Source organism: Pristiophorus japonicus, chromosome 3 (genome assembly GCF_044704955.1).
Source record: "Pristiophorus japonicus isolate sPriJap1 chromosome 3, sPriJap1.hap1, whole genome shotgun sequence".
Lineage (NCBI taxonomy): Eukaryota > Metazoa > Chordata > Chondrichthyes > Pristiophoridae > Pristiophorus > Pristiophorus japonicus.
The window spans coordinates 227,145,270-227,160,665 of NC_091979.1; the positions used below are offsets into that span (position 1 = coordinate 227,145,270).

Below are 15,396 nucleotides of genomic sequence, written 5' to 3' on the forward strand. Positions count from 1 at the left end.
CTGTAGTTAAAAAATCTGTCTATCTCCACCTTAAATATATTCAATGACCCAGCCACCACAGCTCTCTGGGGTAGAGAATTCCAAAGATTCACGACCCTCAGAGAAGAAATTCATCCTCATCTCCATTGTATCATCAGCAAATTTGGCTACGTTACGCTCGGTCCCTTCATCCAAGCCATTAATATAGATTGTAAATAGTTTGTAAAAACTGATCCGTGCGGCACCCCACTAGTTAAAGTTTGCCAACCTGAAAATGACCCATTTATCTCGACTCTGTTTTCTGTTAGTTAGCCAATCCTCTATCCATGCTAATATATTACCCCAACTCCGTGTGCTCTTATCTTGTGCAGTAACCTTTTATGTGGCACCTTATTGAATGCCTTCTGGAAATCCAAATACACCACATCCACTGGTTCCCCTTTATCCACCCTGCTCGTTACATCCTCAAAGAACTCCAGCAAATTTGTCAAACATGATTTCCCTTTCATAAAACCATGCTGACTCTGCTTGACTGCATTATGATTTTCTAAATGTCATGCTACTACTTCCTTAATGATGGACTTCAGCATTTTCCCAGTGATGCATGTTAGGCTAACTGGTCTATAGTTTCCTGCTTTCTGTCTCCCTCCTTTCTTAAATAGGGGCGTTACATTTGCAGTTTTCCAATTTGCTGGGACCTCTCCAGAATCCAGGGAATTTTGGTAGATTACAACCAATGCATCCACTATCTCTGCAGCCATTTCTTTTAAGACCCTAGGATGCAGACCATCAGGTCCAGGGGGAAATGTCCACCTTTCGTCCCATTAGTTTGCTTAGTACTTTTTCTCTCATGACAGTGATTGTTTTGTTTTAAGTTCCCGCTCCCTATACTCACTTGATTATCTATTATTGAGATGCTTTTAGTGTCTTCTACCATGATATTTGTTCAAAGTCTCTGCCATTTCCCTTTTTCCCATGATTAATTGCCCAGTCTCATCCTCTAAGGGACCAATGTTTACTTTAGCTACTCACTTCCTTTTTATATACCTGTAGAAGCTCTCACTGTCTGTTTTTATATTTCTTGCTCGTTTACTCTCATAATCTATCTTCTCTTTATTATTTCTTTAGTTGTCCTTTGCTGGTTTAAAAAAATTTACTAATCCTCTGGCCTACCACTAATCTTCGCAACACTGTATGCCTTTGTTTTCAATTTGATACCATCCTTAACTTCCAGAGTTAGCCACGGATGGTTTATCCTTCTCTTAGAGTCTTTCTTGCTCACTGGAATATATCTTTGCTGAGAGTTATGAAATAGCTCCTTAAATATTTGCCACTGCTTATCTACCGTCTAACCGTTTAATCTATTTTCCCAGTCCACTTTAGACAACTCTGCCTTCATACCTTTGTAATTGCCTTTATTTAAGTTCAGGACACTAGTTTGAGACCCAAATTTCTCATCCTCAAACTGAATTTAAAATTCTAACATGCTATGATCACTCTTCCCGAGAGGATCCTTTACTTTAAGATCATTAATTAATCATAGTGCATTACACATTACCAGATCTAAAATAGCCTGCTCCCTGGTTGGATCCACAATGTATTGTTCTAAGAAATCATCCTGAATTCACTCTTATGAACTCTTCCTCAAGGCTACCTTTGTCAATTTGATTTATCCAATCTGTATGAAGATTAAAAACGCCTATGATTATTGCAGTACCTTTCTTACAAGACTCCATTATTTCTTGATTTGTACTCTGTCCTACAGTGTAGCTACTGTTAGGGGGCCTGTAGATCACTCCCACCAGTGACTTCTTTCCCTTACTATTTCTTATCTACACCCAAACTGATTCTACATCTTTATCTTCTGAGCTAATATCATTTCTCATTACTGCACTGACCTCATCCTTTATTAACAGAGATACCCCACCTCCTTTTCCTTTCCGTCTAACCTTCTGAAATGTCAAATACCCCTGAATATTCAGTTCCCAACCTTGGTCACCTTGCAACCACGTCTCTGTAATGGCTATCAGATCATACCCATTTATTTCTATTTGTGCCGTCAATTCATCTATCTTTAATTGAATGCACGCAGCATTCATAACAAGAGATTTTAATTTGATCTTTTTACCATTTTTCCCCACTCTGACCCCACTTTCTTATGCACTCTAATGTTTATATGCTCTGTCCCTTCCTGTCACACTCTGGTTATCATTACCCTGCAATATTGCATTATCCTTTCTCTTTGACTTTTTAAATTTCCGCTCACCTGAACCCTACCCACCTTAATTTAGTTTGAAGCCCAAATGACTTTGAACTTCTACTAAATTGGGTGTTAGCACCCCAGGAAGGAAGTGGAGCGCTAAATCACGTGCTAATGAGCTCAGTTGGGCGCCACGAGCAAAGCGATCATGAATTTCAGGTGCATGCCTTCAGCAATGGCTCATTCCAACTCTTAAAGGGGCAGTTGTGTCATTGTACAGATTCTCATTTTCAGCACTGATGGCTCTGAAAGCGTCCTACGAGCAACTGAATCTCCTGATGGCAATAAGAACATAAGAACATAAGACTTACCCGCCTGCTCCCCGTAACCCTTAATTCCCTTATTGATTAAAAATCTATCTATCTGTGATTTGAATACATTCAATGAGCTCGCCTCAACTGCTTCCTTGGGCAGAGAATTCCACAGATTCACAACCCTCTGGGAGAAGAAATTCCTTCTCAACTCGGTTTTAAATTGGCTCCCCCATATTTTGAGGCTGTGCCCCCTAGTTCTAGTCTCCCCGACCAGTGGAAACAACCTCTCTGCCTCTATCTTGTTTATCCCTTTCATTATTTTAAGTGTTTCTTATAAGATCACCCCTCATCCTTCTGAACTCAAACGAGTAAAGACCCAGTCTACTCAATCTATCATCATAAGGTAGCCCTCTCATCTCCGGAATCAGCCTAGTGAATCATCTCTGTACCCCCTCCAAAGCTAGTATATCCTTCCTTAAGTAAGGTGACCAAAACTGCATGCAGTACTCCAGGTGCGGCCTCACCAATACCCTGTACAGTTGCAGCAGGACCTCCCTGCTTTTGTACTCCATCCCTCTCGCAATGAAGGCCAACATTCCATTCACCTTCCTGATTACCTGCTGCACCTGCAAACTTTTTGGGATTCATGCACAAGGACCCCCAGGTCCCTCTGCACCGCAGCATGTTGTAATTTCTCCCCATTCAAATAATATTCCCTTTTACTATTTTTTTTCTGCAAGGCGGATGACCTCACATTTTCCGACATTGTATTCCATCTGCCAAACCTTAGCTCATTCGCTTAACCTATCTAAATCTCTTTGCAGCCTCTTTCTGTCCTCTACACAACCCGCTTTCCCACTAATCTTTGTGTCATCTGCAAATTTTGTTACACTACACTCTGTCCCCTCTTCCAGGTCATCTATGTATATTGTAAACAGTTGTGGTCCCAGCACCGATCCCTATGGCACACCACTAACCACCGATTTCCAACCCGAAAAGGATCCATTTATCCCGACTCTCTGCTTTCTGTTAGCCAGCCAATTCTCTATCCATGCTAATACATTTCCTCTGACTCCGCGTACCTTTATCTTCTGCAGTAACCTTTTGTGTGGCACCTTATCGAATGCATTTTGGAAATCTAAATACACATCCATCGGTACAACTCTATCCACCATGCTCGTTATATCTTCAAAGAATTCCAGTAAATTAGTTAAACATGATTTCCCCTTCATGAATCCATGTTGCGTCTGCTTGATTGCACTAATCCTATCTAGATATCCTGCTATTTCTTCCTTAATGATAGCTTCAAGCATTTTCCCCACTACAGATGTTAAACTAACCGGCCTATAGTTATCTACCTTTTGCCTGCCCCCTTTTTTAAACAGAGGCGTTACATTAGCTGCTTTCCAATCCGCTGGTACCTCTCCAGAGTCCAGAGAATTTTGGTAGATTATAACGAATGCATCTGCTATAACTTCTGCCATCTCTTAATACCCTGGGATGCATTTCATCCGGACCAGGGGACTTGTCTACCTTGAGTCCCATTAGCTTGTCCAGCACTACCCCACTAGTGATAGTCTCAAGGTCCTCCCTTCCCACATTCCCGTGACCAGCAATTTTTGGCATGGTTTTTGTGTCTTCCACTGTGAAGACCGAAGCAAAATAATTGTTTAAGGTCTCAGCCATTTCCACGTTTCCCATTATTAAATCCCCCTTCTCATCTTCTAAGGGACCAACATTTACTTTAGTCAATCTTTTCCATTTTATATATCGGTAAAAGCTTTTACTATCTGTTTTTATGTTTTGCACAAGTTTACTTTCGTAATCTATCTTTCCTTTCTTTATTGCTTTCTTAGTCATTCTTTGCTGCCGTTTAAAATTTTCCCAATCTTCTAGTTTCCCACTAACCTTGGCCACCTTATACGCATTGGTTTTTAATTTGATACTCTCCTTTATTTCCTTGGTTATCCACGGCTGGTTATCCCTTCTCTTACCGCCCTTCTTTTTCACTGGAATATATTTTTGTTGAGCACTATGAAAGAGCTCCTTAAAAGTCTTCCACTGTTCCTCAGTTGTGCCACCGTTTAGTCTCTGTTCCCAGTCTACTTTAGCCAACTCTGCTCTCATCCCACTGTAGTCCCCTTTGTTTAAGCATACTACGCTCATTTGAGACACTACTTCCTCACCCTCAATCTGTATTACAAATTCAACCATACTGTGATCACTCATTTCGAGAGGATCTTTTACTAGGATGGCTACTATAATGGCTGATCCCACTTCCAGGGAGAGAGCTCGTCATTCCAGTGACAAGGCATTGGACGTGGGAGTGGAGCGAAGGAGGGCAGTGCCCCAGGTCTTCAGGGCAATGTGGAGGGAAGTAGCCTTGGAGGTCTCGACCAGTAGTACGATGCAACGTAACCTGACACAGTGCTGGAAGAAATTCAACGACCTCAGTCAGAGTCAAGGTGAGTACATGCTTCAACAGGTCCTTATACCAGCATCTGAACCTCAGTCTGTGCACAAAGCACCAGACCTCCACCACTCACCCATCAAACATCTCACACTCACATCCACATCTCACACCTTGCCTACAATCACAGCTATTCAATGACGGCAGATATATCTCCCAAATACATAGCTGAACTCTGACTCACACACGTTCCTTTCTTTTGCAGGCCAAGATGGCCCTCAATAGGAGGGAGCAACAGAGGACAGGCGGGATGAACCTCAGCTCCAGCAGCTCTCAGAACACGAGGAGCTTGTGCTGCATCTCATTGGGCAGCAGGTGGTGGGCGCCATGGCCGTCGGTGATGTCAACCCCATTGGGGCAACAACGATATCTTCATCCCCTCTTCTTTTATCATCCAACTTCCCTTTCATACCACAAGCCTTTCTCACTTTCCAGCTCCTGATACTGTCTGCTCCATTTCTGCCCCCTGCCCGCACAGTAACGCCAGTCTTGTGCCTTTATGCTTTCAGATAATCAGCAACCAGATGAGCAGCCTGTCCCTGAGCCCCCCACAGAGTGAGGAGGGAGAAGAGGAGGAGGAGCAAAGCACCGTATCACTGCATCTCTCACCCGCAGGCACTACCTCATACTGGCAATACGCGATCGTTAGAGGCAAGTTTAGATGAGGGGTCTGCACTGGGTGATGCACCAGGGATGAGCAGGCTGCAGCAAGGCCAAGGGGAAAGGGTAGCTCGGGGGCCAGTTCCCCAGAGGACAAGTTCGCTGCAGAATACCCAGTCTCTTACTTGCTCTTGTTGCCACAGTATTTATGTGGCTGGTCCAGTTAAGCTTCTGGTCAATGGTGACCCCCAGGATGTTGATGGGGGGGATTTGGTGATGGTAATGCCGTTGAATGTCATGGGGTGGTGGTTAGAATCTCGCTTGTTGGAGATAGTCATTGCCTGGCACTTATCAGCCCAAGCCTGAATGTCATCTAGCTCTTGCTGCATGTGGACACGGACTGCTCCATTATGTGAGGAGTTGCGAATGGCACTGAACACTGAGCAGTCATCAAAAACAATGTCTTTTGATAAAATTGCTGGAATGTTACACATTTGGTGCCGTGTCTCATTTCAGCTTTGGGGTGTAGTATGGAATTACAAATTGATGCAATAATGAGGACGTGCTGAGCAACCGGGAAGTGGCCTGGAATTCACTGGAACTGAAGTCTGGTGAGGCGGACGCGGACTGCCCTTCCACAAGGCCGATCGATTGGCTGCCTCCTCCGTCGGTGCTGTTCCTGCTCCTCATCTCCCTCTTCCTCCTCCTGAGGTGGTGGAGTTATGCCTGGTGGCAATGGCTGCGCCCTCATGATGGCCAAGTTGTGCAGCATGCAGCAGAATTAGACGAAAAAGGCCACCCGCTCAGGCGAGTACTGCAGGACTCCTCCCGAGCGGTCAAGGCAATTAAACCATTGCTTCAGCACTCGGACTGCTCAATCATGCTCCTGGTCGCAGCATGGCTCTCATTGGGCAGGAGCGTTGGGGTTGCGGAGGGGAGTCATGAGCCAGGTGGAGAGTGGATAACCCTCGTCTCCCAGCAGCCAGCCGCGAGCTTCATGTGGTGGCTGGAAGAGAACTGGCTTGGCGCAGGATGAAAGCATCATGGCTGCTGCCAGGATAGCGGGCATTGACATGAGGATTCATAGAAACATAGGAGTAGGCCATTCGGCCCTTCGAGCCTGCACCACCATTCGATAAGATCATGGCTGATCATTCCCTCAGTACCCCTTTCCTGCTTTCTCTCCATACCCCTTGATCCCCTTAGCCGTAAGGGCCATATCTAACTCCCTCTTGAATATATCCAATGAACTGGCATCAACAACTCTCTGCGGCAGGGAATTCCACAGGTTAACAACTCTCTGAGTGAAGAAGTTTCTCCTCATCTCAGTCCTAAATGACCTACCCCTTATCCTAAGACTGTGTCCCCTGGTTCTGGACTTCCCCAACATCGGGAACAATCTACCTGCATCTAACCTGTCCCGTCCCATCAGAATCTTGTATGTTTCTATGAGATCCCCACTCATCCTTCTAAACTCCAATGTTTAAAGGACCAGTTGATCCAGTCTCTCCTCATATGTCAGTCTAGCCATCCCTGGAATCAGTCTGGTGAACCTTTGCTGCACTCCCTCAATAGCAAAAACGTCCTTCCTCAGATTAGGAGACCAAAACTGAACACAATATTCCAGATGAGGCCTCACCAAGGCCCTGTACAACAGCAGTAAGACCTCCCTGCTCCTATACTCAAATCCCGTATCTATGAAGGCCAACATACCATTTGCCTTCTTTACTGCCTGCTGTACCTGTATGCCAACTTTCAATGACTGATGAACCATGACACCCAAGTCTCGTTGCACCTCCCCTTTTCCTAATCTGCCACCATTCAGATAATATTCTGTCTTTGCGTTTTTACACCCAAAGTGGATAACCTCACATTTATCCACATTATACTGCATCTGCCATGAATTTGCCCACTCACCTAACCTGTCTAAGTCACCCTGCAGCCTCTTAACGTCCCCTTCACAGCTCACACTGCCACCCAGTTTAGTGACATCTGCAAACTTGGAGATATTACACTCAATTGTAAAGAGCTGGGGTCCCAGCACTGAGCCCTGCGACACTCCACTGGTCAATACCTGCCATTCTGAAAAGGACCCGTTTATCCCGACTCTCTGCTTCCTGTCTGCCAACCAGTTCTCTATCCACGTCAGTATATTACCCCCAATACCATGTGCTTTGATTTTGCACACCAATCTCGTGTGGGACCTTATCAAAAGCCTTTTGAAAGTCCAAATACACCACATCCACTGGTTCTCCCTTGTCCATTCTACTAGTTACATCCTCAAAAAATCCCAGAAGATTTGTCAAGCATGATTTCCCTTTCATAAATCCATGCTGACTTGGACCAATCCTGTCACTGCTTTCCAAATGCGCTGCTATTTCATCCTTAATAATTGATTCCAACATTTTCCCCACCACTGATGTTAGGCTAACCGGTCTATAATTACCCACTTTCTCTCTCCCTCCCTTTTTAAAAGGTGGTGTTACATTAGCTACCCTCTAGTCCATCGGAACTGATCCCGAGTCAATAGACTGTTGGAAAATGATCACCAATGCAGCCACTATTTCGAGGGCCACTTCCTTATTTACTCTGGGATGCAGACTATCAGGACCCGGGGATTTATCGGCCTTTAATCCCATCAATTTCCCCAACACAATTTCCTGCACAATTTCAGCGTGTGTGGTCGCATACCAACCGCACAGTGGGCGGTAGCCTTTGTGGTTACGGAATATCTCAGGATTGTTATGAGGTGCCGAAAATGGGTGCAGTCCCTGGCGGCCTGCACCATGGGGAAGCCCGTTATCCTGGCAAAGTCACATACACATTCGTGCTGCTTCTCGCTGGTCATGGGGAAGGAAATGCAGTTCCTTCTCCTTCTGTACAGAGCACCAGTGACCTGGCGGATGGAGCAATGGACAGAAAACTGAGAGATGTTGGAGATGTCGCCTGTTGCACACCGGAACGATCCTCTGGCGTAGTAATTGAGCATGATAGTGACTTCAACAGCCACTGAGAATGCCGTGGTCACCCTGGTCTGAGGCTCGAGGTGTAGCTGCAGGAGGTGGCAGAGCTCTGTGACCACGGCCTTGCTGAAGCGGAGCCTTTGAACACACTGGGGGTGAAATTGCCCAGTGCCCCGATTGGGTACGGTAACCTGCTCGGGGCGGTACTTCCTGCGCCCCGGCCGCTCAATTGGCTTTACCGCCCCTCAGGAGTAAGCAAATGGTAATTAGTGGGGTGCCGCAGGGATCGGTGCTGGGGCCTCAATTTTTTTTACAATCTATATTAATGATTTGGATGAAGGGACCGTATAAAATAGCCAATTTTGCTGATGATACAAAGATGGGTGGGAAAGCAAGTTATGAGAAGGACACAAAAAATCTGAAAAGGGATATAGACAAGCTAAATGAGTGGGCAAACATTTGGCAGATGGAGTATAATGTGGCAAAATGTGAGGTTATCCACTTTGGCAGAAAAAATAAAGCAAATTATAATTTAAATGGAGAAAAATTGCCAAGTGCTGCAGTACGGCAGGACTTGGGGGTCCTTGTGCATGAAACACAAAAAGTTAGTATGCAGGTACAGCAAATAATCAGGAAGGCAAATGAAATGTTGGCCTTTATTGCAAAGGGGATAGAGTAAAAAGCAGAGAAGTCCTGCTACAACTGTACAGGGTATTGGTGAAGGCCACACCTAGAGTACTGCGTACAGTTTTGGTCTCCGTATTTAAGGATGAATATACTTGCATTGGAGGCTGTTCAGAGAAGATTCACTCGGTTGATTCCTGAGATGAAGGGGTTGTCTTATGAAGAAAGGTTGAGCAGCTTAGGCCTATACTCATTGGAGTTTAGAAGAGAGGAGATCTTATTGAAACATATAAAAGAGGGGGCTCGACAAGGTAGATGCAGTGAGGAGGTTTCCACTCGTGGGGGAATCTCGAATTAGGGGGCATAGTTTCAGAATAAGGGGCCGCCCATTTAAAACTGAGATGATGAAGAATTTCTTCTCTCAGAGGGTTGTAAATCTGTGGAATTCTCTGCCCCAGAGAGCTGTGAAGACTGGGCCATTGAATATATTTAAGGCGGAGATAGACAGATTTTTGAGCGATAAGGGAATAAAAGGATTATGGGGAGCGGGCAGGGAAGTGGAGCTGAGTCCATGATCAGATCAGCCATGATCTTATTGAATGGCGGAGCAGGCTCGAGAGGCTGAATGGCCTACTCCTGCTCCTATTTCTTATGTTCTTATGAAGCGCAATCTCTTGGCGCTCACGGAGCACTGACGCGTTTCAGTGCCCCTCCCCTATGCTTAAAGGGGAGGGCTGATGCACACTTTGCAAGGCCTCTGATGGCCTCCTCTGGGCCACCAGTGTCATGTATATAACCTCTATGTAACACCACTGTAATACTGTATATACTTAAGCAATGCACACCTTGACCACAGGGAGTGAACTTGTGGGAGACACTCCTTACCTGGTCATTCAGGTATATAAAGGGAGGTCCCACGCAGGGTCATCACTTCTTGGTCCTGTGAATAAAGGTTCAGGTCATAGAGTAACCTTGTCTATAGAATGTGCCTCGTGTGGGTTTTGTGCCATTGAGCAAGGACATTAGAACCAGGGCAGGGTGGTACCGGGGCTGCAGTTCGGCACCCAAAATGGAGTGTGGGGCTGCATGATGGCGGCCTGGACCATGCTCGGGTACAAGTATTGGAGCCGACTGGAGAGTCGGCAAAACCAAGATGGCAGTCAGGGGCGCTGGCGATCTCCCCATTAACTTCCACCCCGCAAGGGGATTTTGGCCCGTTTCGCAACCCGCGCGGCTTACGCCGATGCCCGCACGCACCAGCCTCGCGGGCCGTGGGACAATACCCGCTGTGGGGTGGAAAAGGGTCGCTGCGCATGGCGATGACGTCATCGCCGGTTACGCGGCAGCTCGGGGCGCTACCCGCTACTGCACTAACTCCCGGGCAAATTCCCATAAGCCAATAGCGGCCCGCACCCCCTGCAAAAAGCGGTTTGCTCCCCCTTAGTGCACCCCTGAGGTGCTAACGGGCGGCACGAAAAGGGCAAGTTGGTCCCCACTGCTCCTCAGTGAAATTGATGTTGGAGAACTGCTGCCAGAATACCCTGGGGCGGGGGCTGGTACGGCCTCCTGCTGACAGCCCTGTTGGCCCTCCTACTCTGGCTTCATTTTGCACTCTTTCTCCGAGCCTCAGTTGCCTCCGATGTTGATGCTAGAGGGCGAAGTCCAGTGCCAGCACAGCACCATGAAAGGATCCAAATATTGCACTTTCAAATCTCCCCTCAATGAATTGCAAGAATCTTTGAGCCAGAACATTTGCTGAACTCTAAAATGCTCAAATCGGTCAAGAACATAACATAAGAACATAAGAAATAGGAGTAGGCCATTTGGCCCCACAAGCCTGCTCCGCCAATCAATAAAATCATGGCCGATCTGATCTTGGACTCAGCTCCACTTCCCTGCCCGCTCCCCATAATCCTCTACTCCCTTATCGTTCAAAAATCTGTCTATCTCCGCCTTTAATATATTCAATGACCCAGCCTCCACAGCTCGCTGGAGCAGAGAATTCCATAGATTCACAACCCTCAGAGAAGAAACTCCTCCCGTCAAAAGGCCAATGTGAAAGTAATAAGGCCGCATTGTGGCTGACTAAAACTAAAGCGGATGTTGACCCCTTTAAAAAGTGCTCCTCCAGCCGACATCCGACTGAAAGTCGCCTCCTCTCCATGTTTCTGGTAACAGCAGGAGCACAAGCAGGGGGCAAGAAGGAATTTAACATCCGGGGCGTGACCGGGATGCTGGGCACGGCAATGACATCACTATCTCCGGGCGCAACATCTTTTCGCCTCCGCAAAACTCCCACCGAATTTAGCGGGAGTCGTGATCCTGCCACACCCTGTTCCCCCACCCCTCCCACCCTCTGCCGGAGATTCTAATGGGAGGCGGAAAGGAGCCCAATTTCACCCCCTTTATTTAGTCTCCTTCTTCCCCTCTGGGGCCAAGAAGACTGTGTGTCTGAGGGGCAGGTGGGTGGGGATGGGATAGGGTTAATGCTTTGAGCAGGTGGAACCATGTAGGATGAGACAGGCATTGCTGGTGCAGCTGATCTTTTCCTGACCTTGCTTGTCTCTTTGTACCAGCCCCAGCCTGCCCCACACACTCTTTCTGCAATATTTGTACACTTTCCATCTCCTGTTTAAATATTTCCCATTGCTGATCTTGAGTTTTGGATGCCTGTTCATTTCCCATTTAATCGGCACAAACTGACTGGTAAGTGGCAAGTAACATTCGCTCCACACAAGTGCCAGGCAATGACTATCTCCAACAAGAGAGAGTCTAACCACCGCCCCTTGACATTCAACGGCATTATCATCGCTGAATTCCCCATCAGCAACATCCTGGGGGTCACCATTGACCAGAAACTTAACTGGACCAGCCTCATAAATACTGTGGCCACAAGAGCAGTTCAGAGGCTAGGTATTCTGCAGCGAGTGTCTCATCTCCTGTCTCCCCAAAGCCTTTCCACCATCTACAAGGCCACAAGTCAGGGGTATGATGGAATACTCTCCACTTCCCTGGATGAGTGCAGCTCCAACAACACTGAAGCAACTCGACACCATCCAGGACAAAGCAGCCCACATGATTGGCACCCCATCCACCACCGTAAACATTCACTCCCTCCACCACCGGCACACCGTGGCTGCAGTGTGTACCATCTGCAAGATGCATTGCAGTAACTCGCCAAGGCTTCTTCGGCAGCACCTCCCAAACCCACCACCTCTACCACCGAGGAGGACAAGGGCAGCAGACCCCTGCAATATATCGCCATTCCTTCATCGTCGCTGGCTCAAAATCCTGGAATTCCCTAACAGTACTGTGGGAGCAGCTTCACCACACGGACTGCAGCGGTTCAAGGCGGTGGCTCACCACCACCTTCTCAAGGCAATTAGAGAGGGATAATAAATGCCGGCCTTGCCGTATCCCCGGAACAAATAAAAATGTCTCTTTTAATTATATTTTATAATTTTCTTTTTTCCAGTCAATTACCTTGTCCTCAAATTTTCATTTCGATTCTCTGTATCTAGTACACTGCACGATTATATTCCAGTTATTGGACTCAATATTAACCGCCAACCCAACCGACATGAAGGGCTAGCGAGGGGTGATAACTGTTCTTAGCTACTGCCATATTAACTGCGGTGATTCAGGCCCTGGACGAGGCTCCCACTTAAGGTAGGCGGAGCCAACTTAACACGCAATGACACGGCTAGGAAACATCATCGGCACACAATGTAAAATTAAAAGGACCAGACAGGCGGAGTTCCGAATTGTCTGCAGACCCCAGCAGCAACACTTGACTGTGTTATGTATGTAACTATGTAATACTTGCCACCAGAGGGCACGACTGTTGGAGTCCTAATGGTCACCTGCACACACGGGCAGGGCCAGTATAAAAGGTTGTATGCCATGTTGTTTAGGCACTCTAGAATTGTAATAAAGAAGACTAAGGTCACACTAAGTTTAGCTCACAGTACTCAGCCTCGTGGCGTTCGTGTATACACAACAGACTGGCGATTGGGAGGAGCTGACTCATCAGAAAAAGCCATACAATAGGCCCAGGCTCAGTATCCCCAGCAACACACAGTACCAAGGGTCCAGTCCCTCAGTATTCCCAGCAACACACAGTACCAAGGGCCCAGTCCCTCAGTATCCCCAGCAACACACAGTACAATGGGCCCAATCCCTCAGTATCCCCAGCAACACACAGTACCAAGGGCCCAGTCACTCAGTAGCCCCAACAACACAGTACAATGGGCCCAGTCCCTCAGTATCCCCAGCAACACATAGTACAATGGGCCCAGTCTCTCAGTATCCCCAGCAACACAGTACAATGGGCCCAGTCCCTCAGTATCCCCAGCAACACATAGTACAATGGGCCCAGTCTCTCAGTATCCCCAGCAACACACAGTACAATGGGCCCAGTCCCTCAGTATCCCCAGCAACACACAGTACCATGGACGCAGTCCCTCAGTATCCCCAGCAACACACAGTACCAAGGGCCCAGTCCCTCAGTAGCCCCAGCAACACATAGTACAATGGGCCCAGTCCCTCAGTAGCCCCAGCAACACACAGTACCAAGGGCCCAGTCCCTCAGTAGCCCCAGCAACACACAGTACCATGGGCCCAGTCCCTCAGTATCCCGAGCAACACACAGTACCAAGGGCCCAGTCCCTCAGTATCCCCAGCGCACACAGTACAATGGGTCATGTCTCAGTATCCCCAGCACACACAGTACCATGGGCCCGGTCATGTATTCAACCAGCATTGTAACCCATGTATAAACTGACCTAAGTTGTATACTGTGAGAACACTGACCACTAGGTGGGAGACACTCCTAACCTGGACCTTCAGGTATAAAAGGGGAAGCTCCACCCACCTTCATCACTTGAGTGCTAAGGAATAAAGGACAGGTCACAGACTGACCTTCTCTCAAGCATGGGCCTCGTGTGCATTTATACTGTGTAGTAAGGACGTATCAATGGCGACAAGAAACTGGGATTTAAACCACGCGAGCATGGCCACTAGCAGAACAGACGAGAGGTACTGTGTTAAGGAATGGTTGGGACAGAGATTCAACATTGTTAAAGCAGCACACAGTTCTCCAGGCAGACAAGGGCAGTCAGGCATGCCCCAACATGTAGTCGAACCCAGAGGGGGAGTTCGACAGAGACAATGGCAAGCTGAACAGCGATTCACGCCATTGCAAGGGACAATGCGGCCAGTAATGGGGCCATCAACACCTGTTAATGGTGCACTCAAGGACAATAACGGGCAGTCAGGGACGATTGACTGGCAAGGGACCTTTTGTTTCAAACCGCAACTCATGCTGGAGGCGTGGAGGCATACATTCAGCCGGAGTTTGCAGAGATGAGCAAAATACCTGCAGAAATGGACACTGGGGGAAATCGCTGGAAGCTGAAGTTCAGCGAGTTCATGTGGCGCACGTATACAGTTCATACACCAGGGTGCCACCGATAATGATGAAAGTGCTTCTCAATGGCATCCCAGTATCAATGGAGTTAGACACGGGTGCCAGCCAGTCCCTGATGGGTATCAAACAGTTCGAAAAGTTGTGGGCATCCAAGGCCAGGAGGCCAAAATTATCGCCGATTGACGCACAGCTACGGACTTACACAAAGCAGATCATTCTGGTGCTAGGCAGCGCCGCAGTAGTCGTGACCCACAAAGATTCGGAGAACAGGTTGCCACTCTGGATTGTCCCAGGGGACAGTCCCGCGCTACTGGGGAGGAGTTGGCTTGCTGTCATGAACTGGAAATGGGGCGATGTCAATGCAATTTCCTCTGTGGAGCGAGTATCATGCTCACAGGTCCTGGACAAATCTGACTCACTATTTCAACCCGGCATTGGCACTTTCATGGGGGCCAAGGTAGTGATTCACATAAACCCGGACGCCAGACCAGTACACCACAAGGCCAGAGCGGTGCCGTACGTGATGCGGGAAAAGATAGAAGGCCTGTTGAGGGAAGGCATCATCTCGACAGTTGAATTCAGTGACTGGGGGAGCCCGATTGTGCCGGTGCTCCAGGCGGATGGGTCGGTCAGGATATGTGGTGATTACAAGGCCACCATCAATCGGGTGTCACTCCAAGACCAGTACCCGCTACCGAGAGCAGAGGACCTCTTTGCGACGCTATCCGGTGGCAAACCTTTTTCAAAATTGGACCTGACCTCAGCTTACATGACCCAGGAGCTGGCGAGTGAGTCGAAGAAGCTGACCACCATCACGA

The 15,396-nt window shown here is 47.6% G+C and overlaps 1 protein-coding gene and 1 long non-coding RNA gene across 3 annotated transcripts in view; one reads left to right on the forward strand and one right to left on the reverse strand.

Annotated features, from left to right (window-relative positions):
- entpd1 (ectonucleoside triphosphate diphosphohydrolase 1) overlaps window positions 1–15,396 on the reverse strand; it is a 96,563-nt gene that overhangs the window by 32,059 nt on the left and 49,108 nt on the right. The window lies entirely within an intron of this gene.
- The window catches only part of LOC139260143 (uncharacterized), a 73,664-nt gene that overhangs the window by 29,389 nt on the left and 28,879 nt on the right, over window positions 1–15,396 (forward strand). For both annotated transcript variants that reach the window (XR_011592723.1, XR_011592722.1), the window contains exons 2-3: window positions 4,777–4,958; window positions 5,169–5,614. This is a non-coding gene — a long non-coding RNA (uncharacterized lncRNA). The remainder of the gene's footprint in view (window positions 1–4,776; window positions 4,959–5,168; window positions 5,615–15,396) is intronic.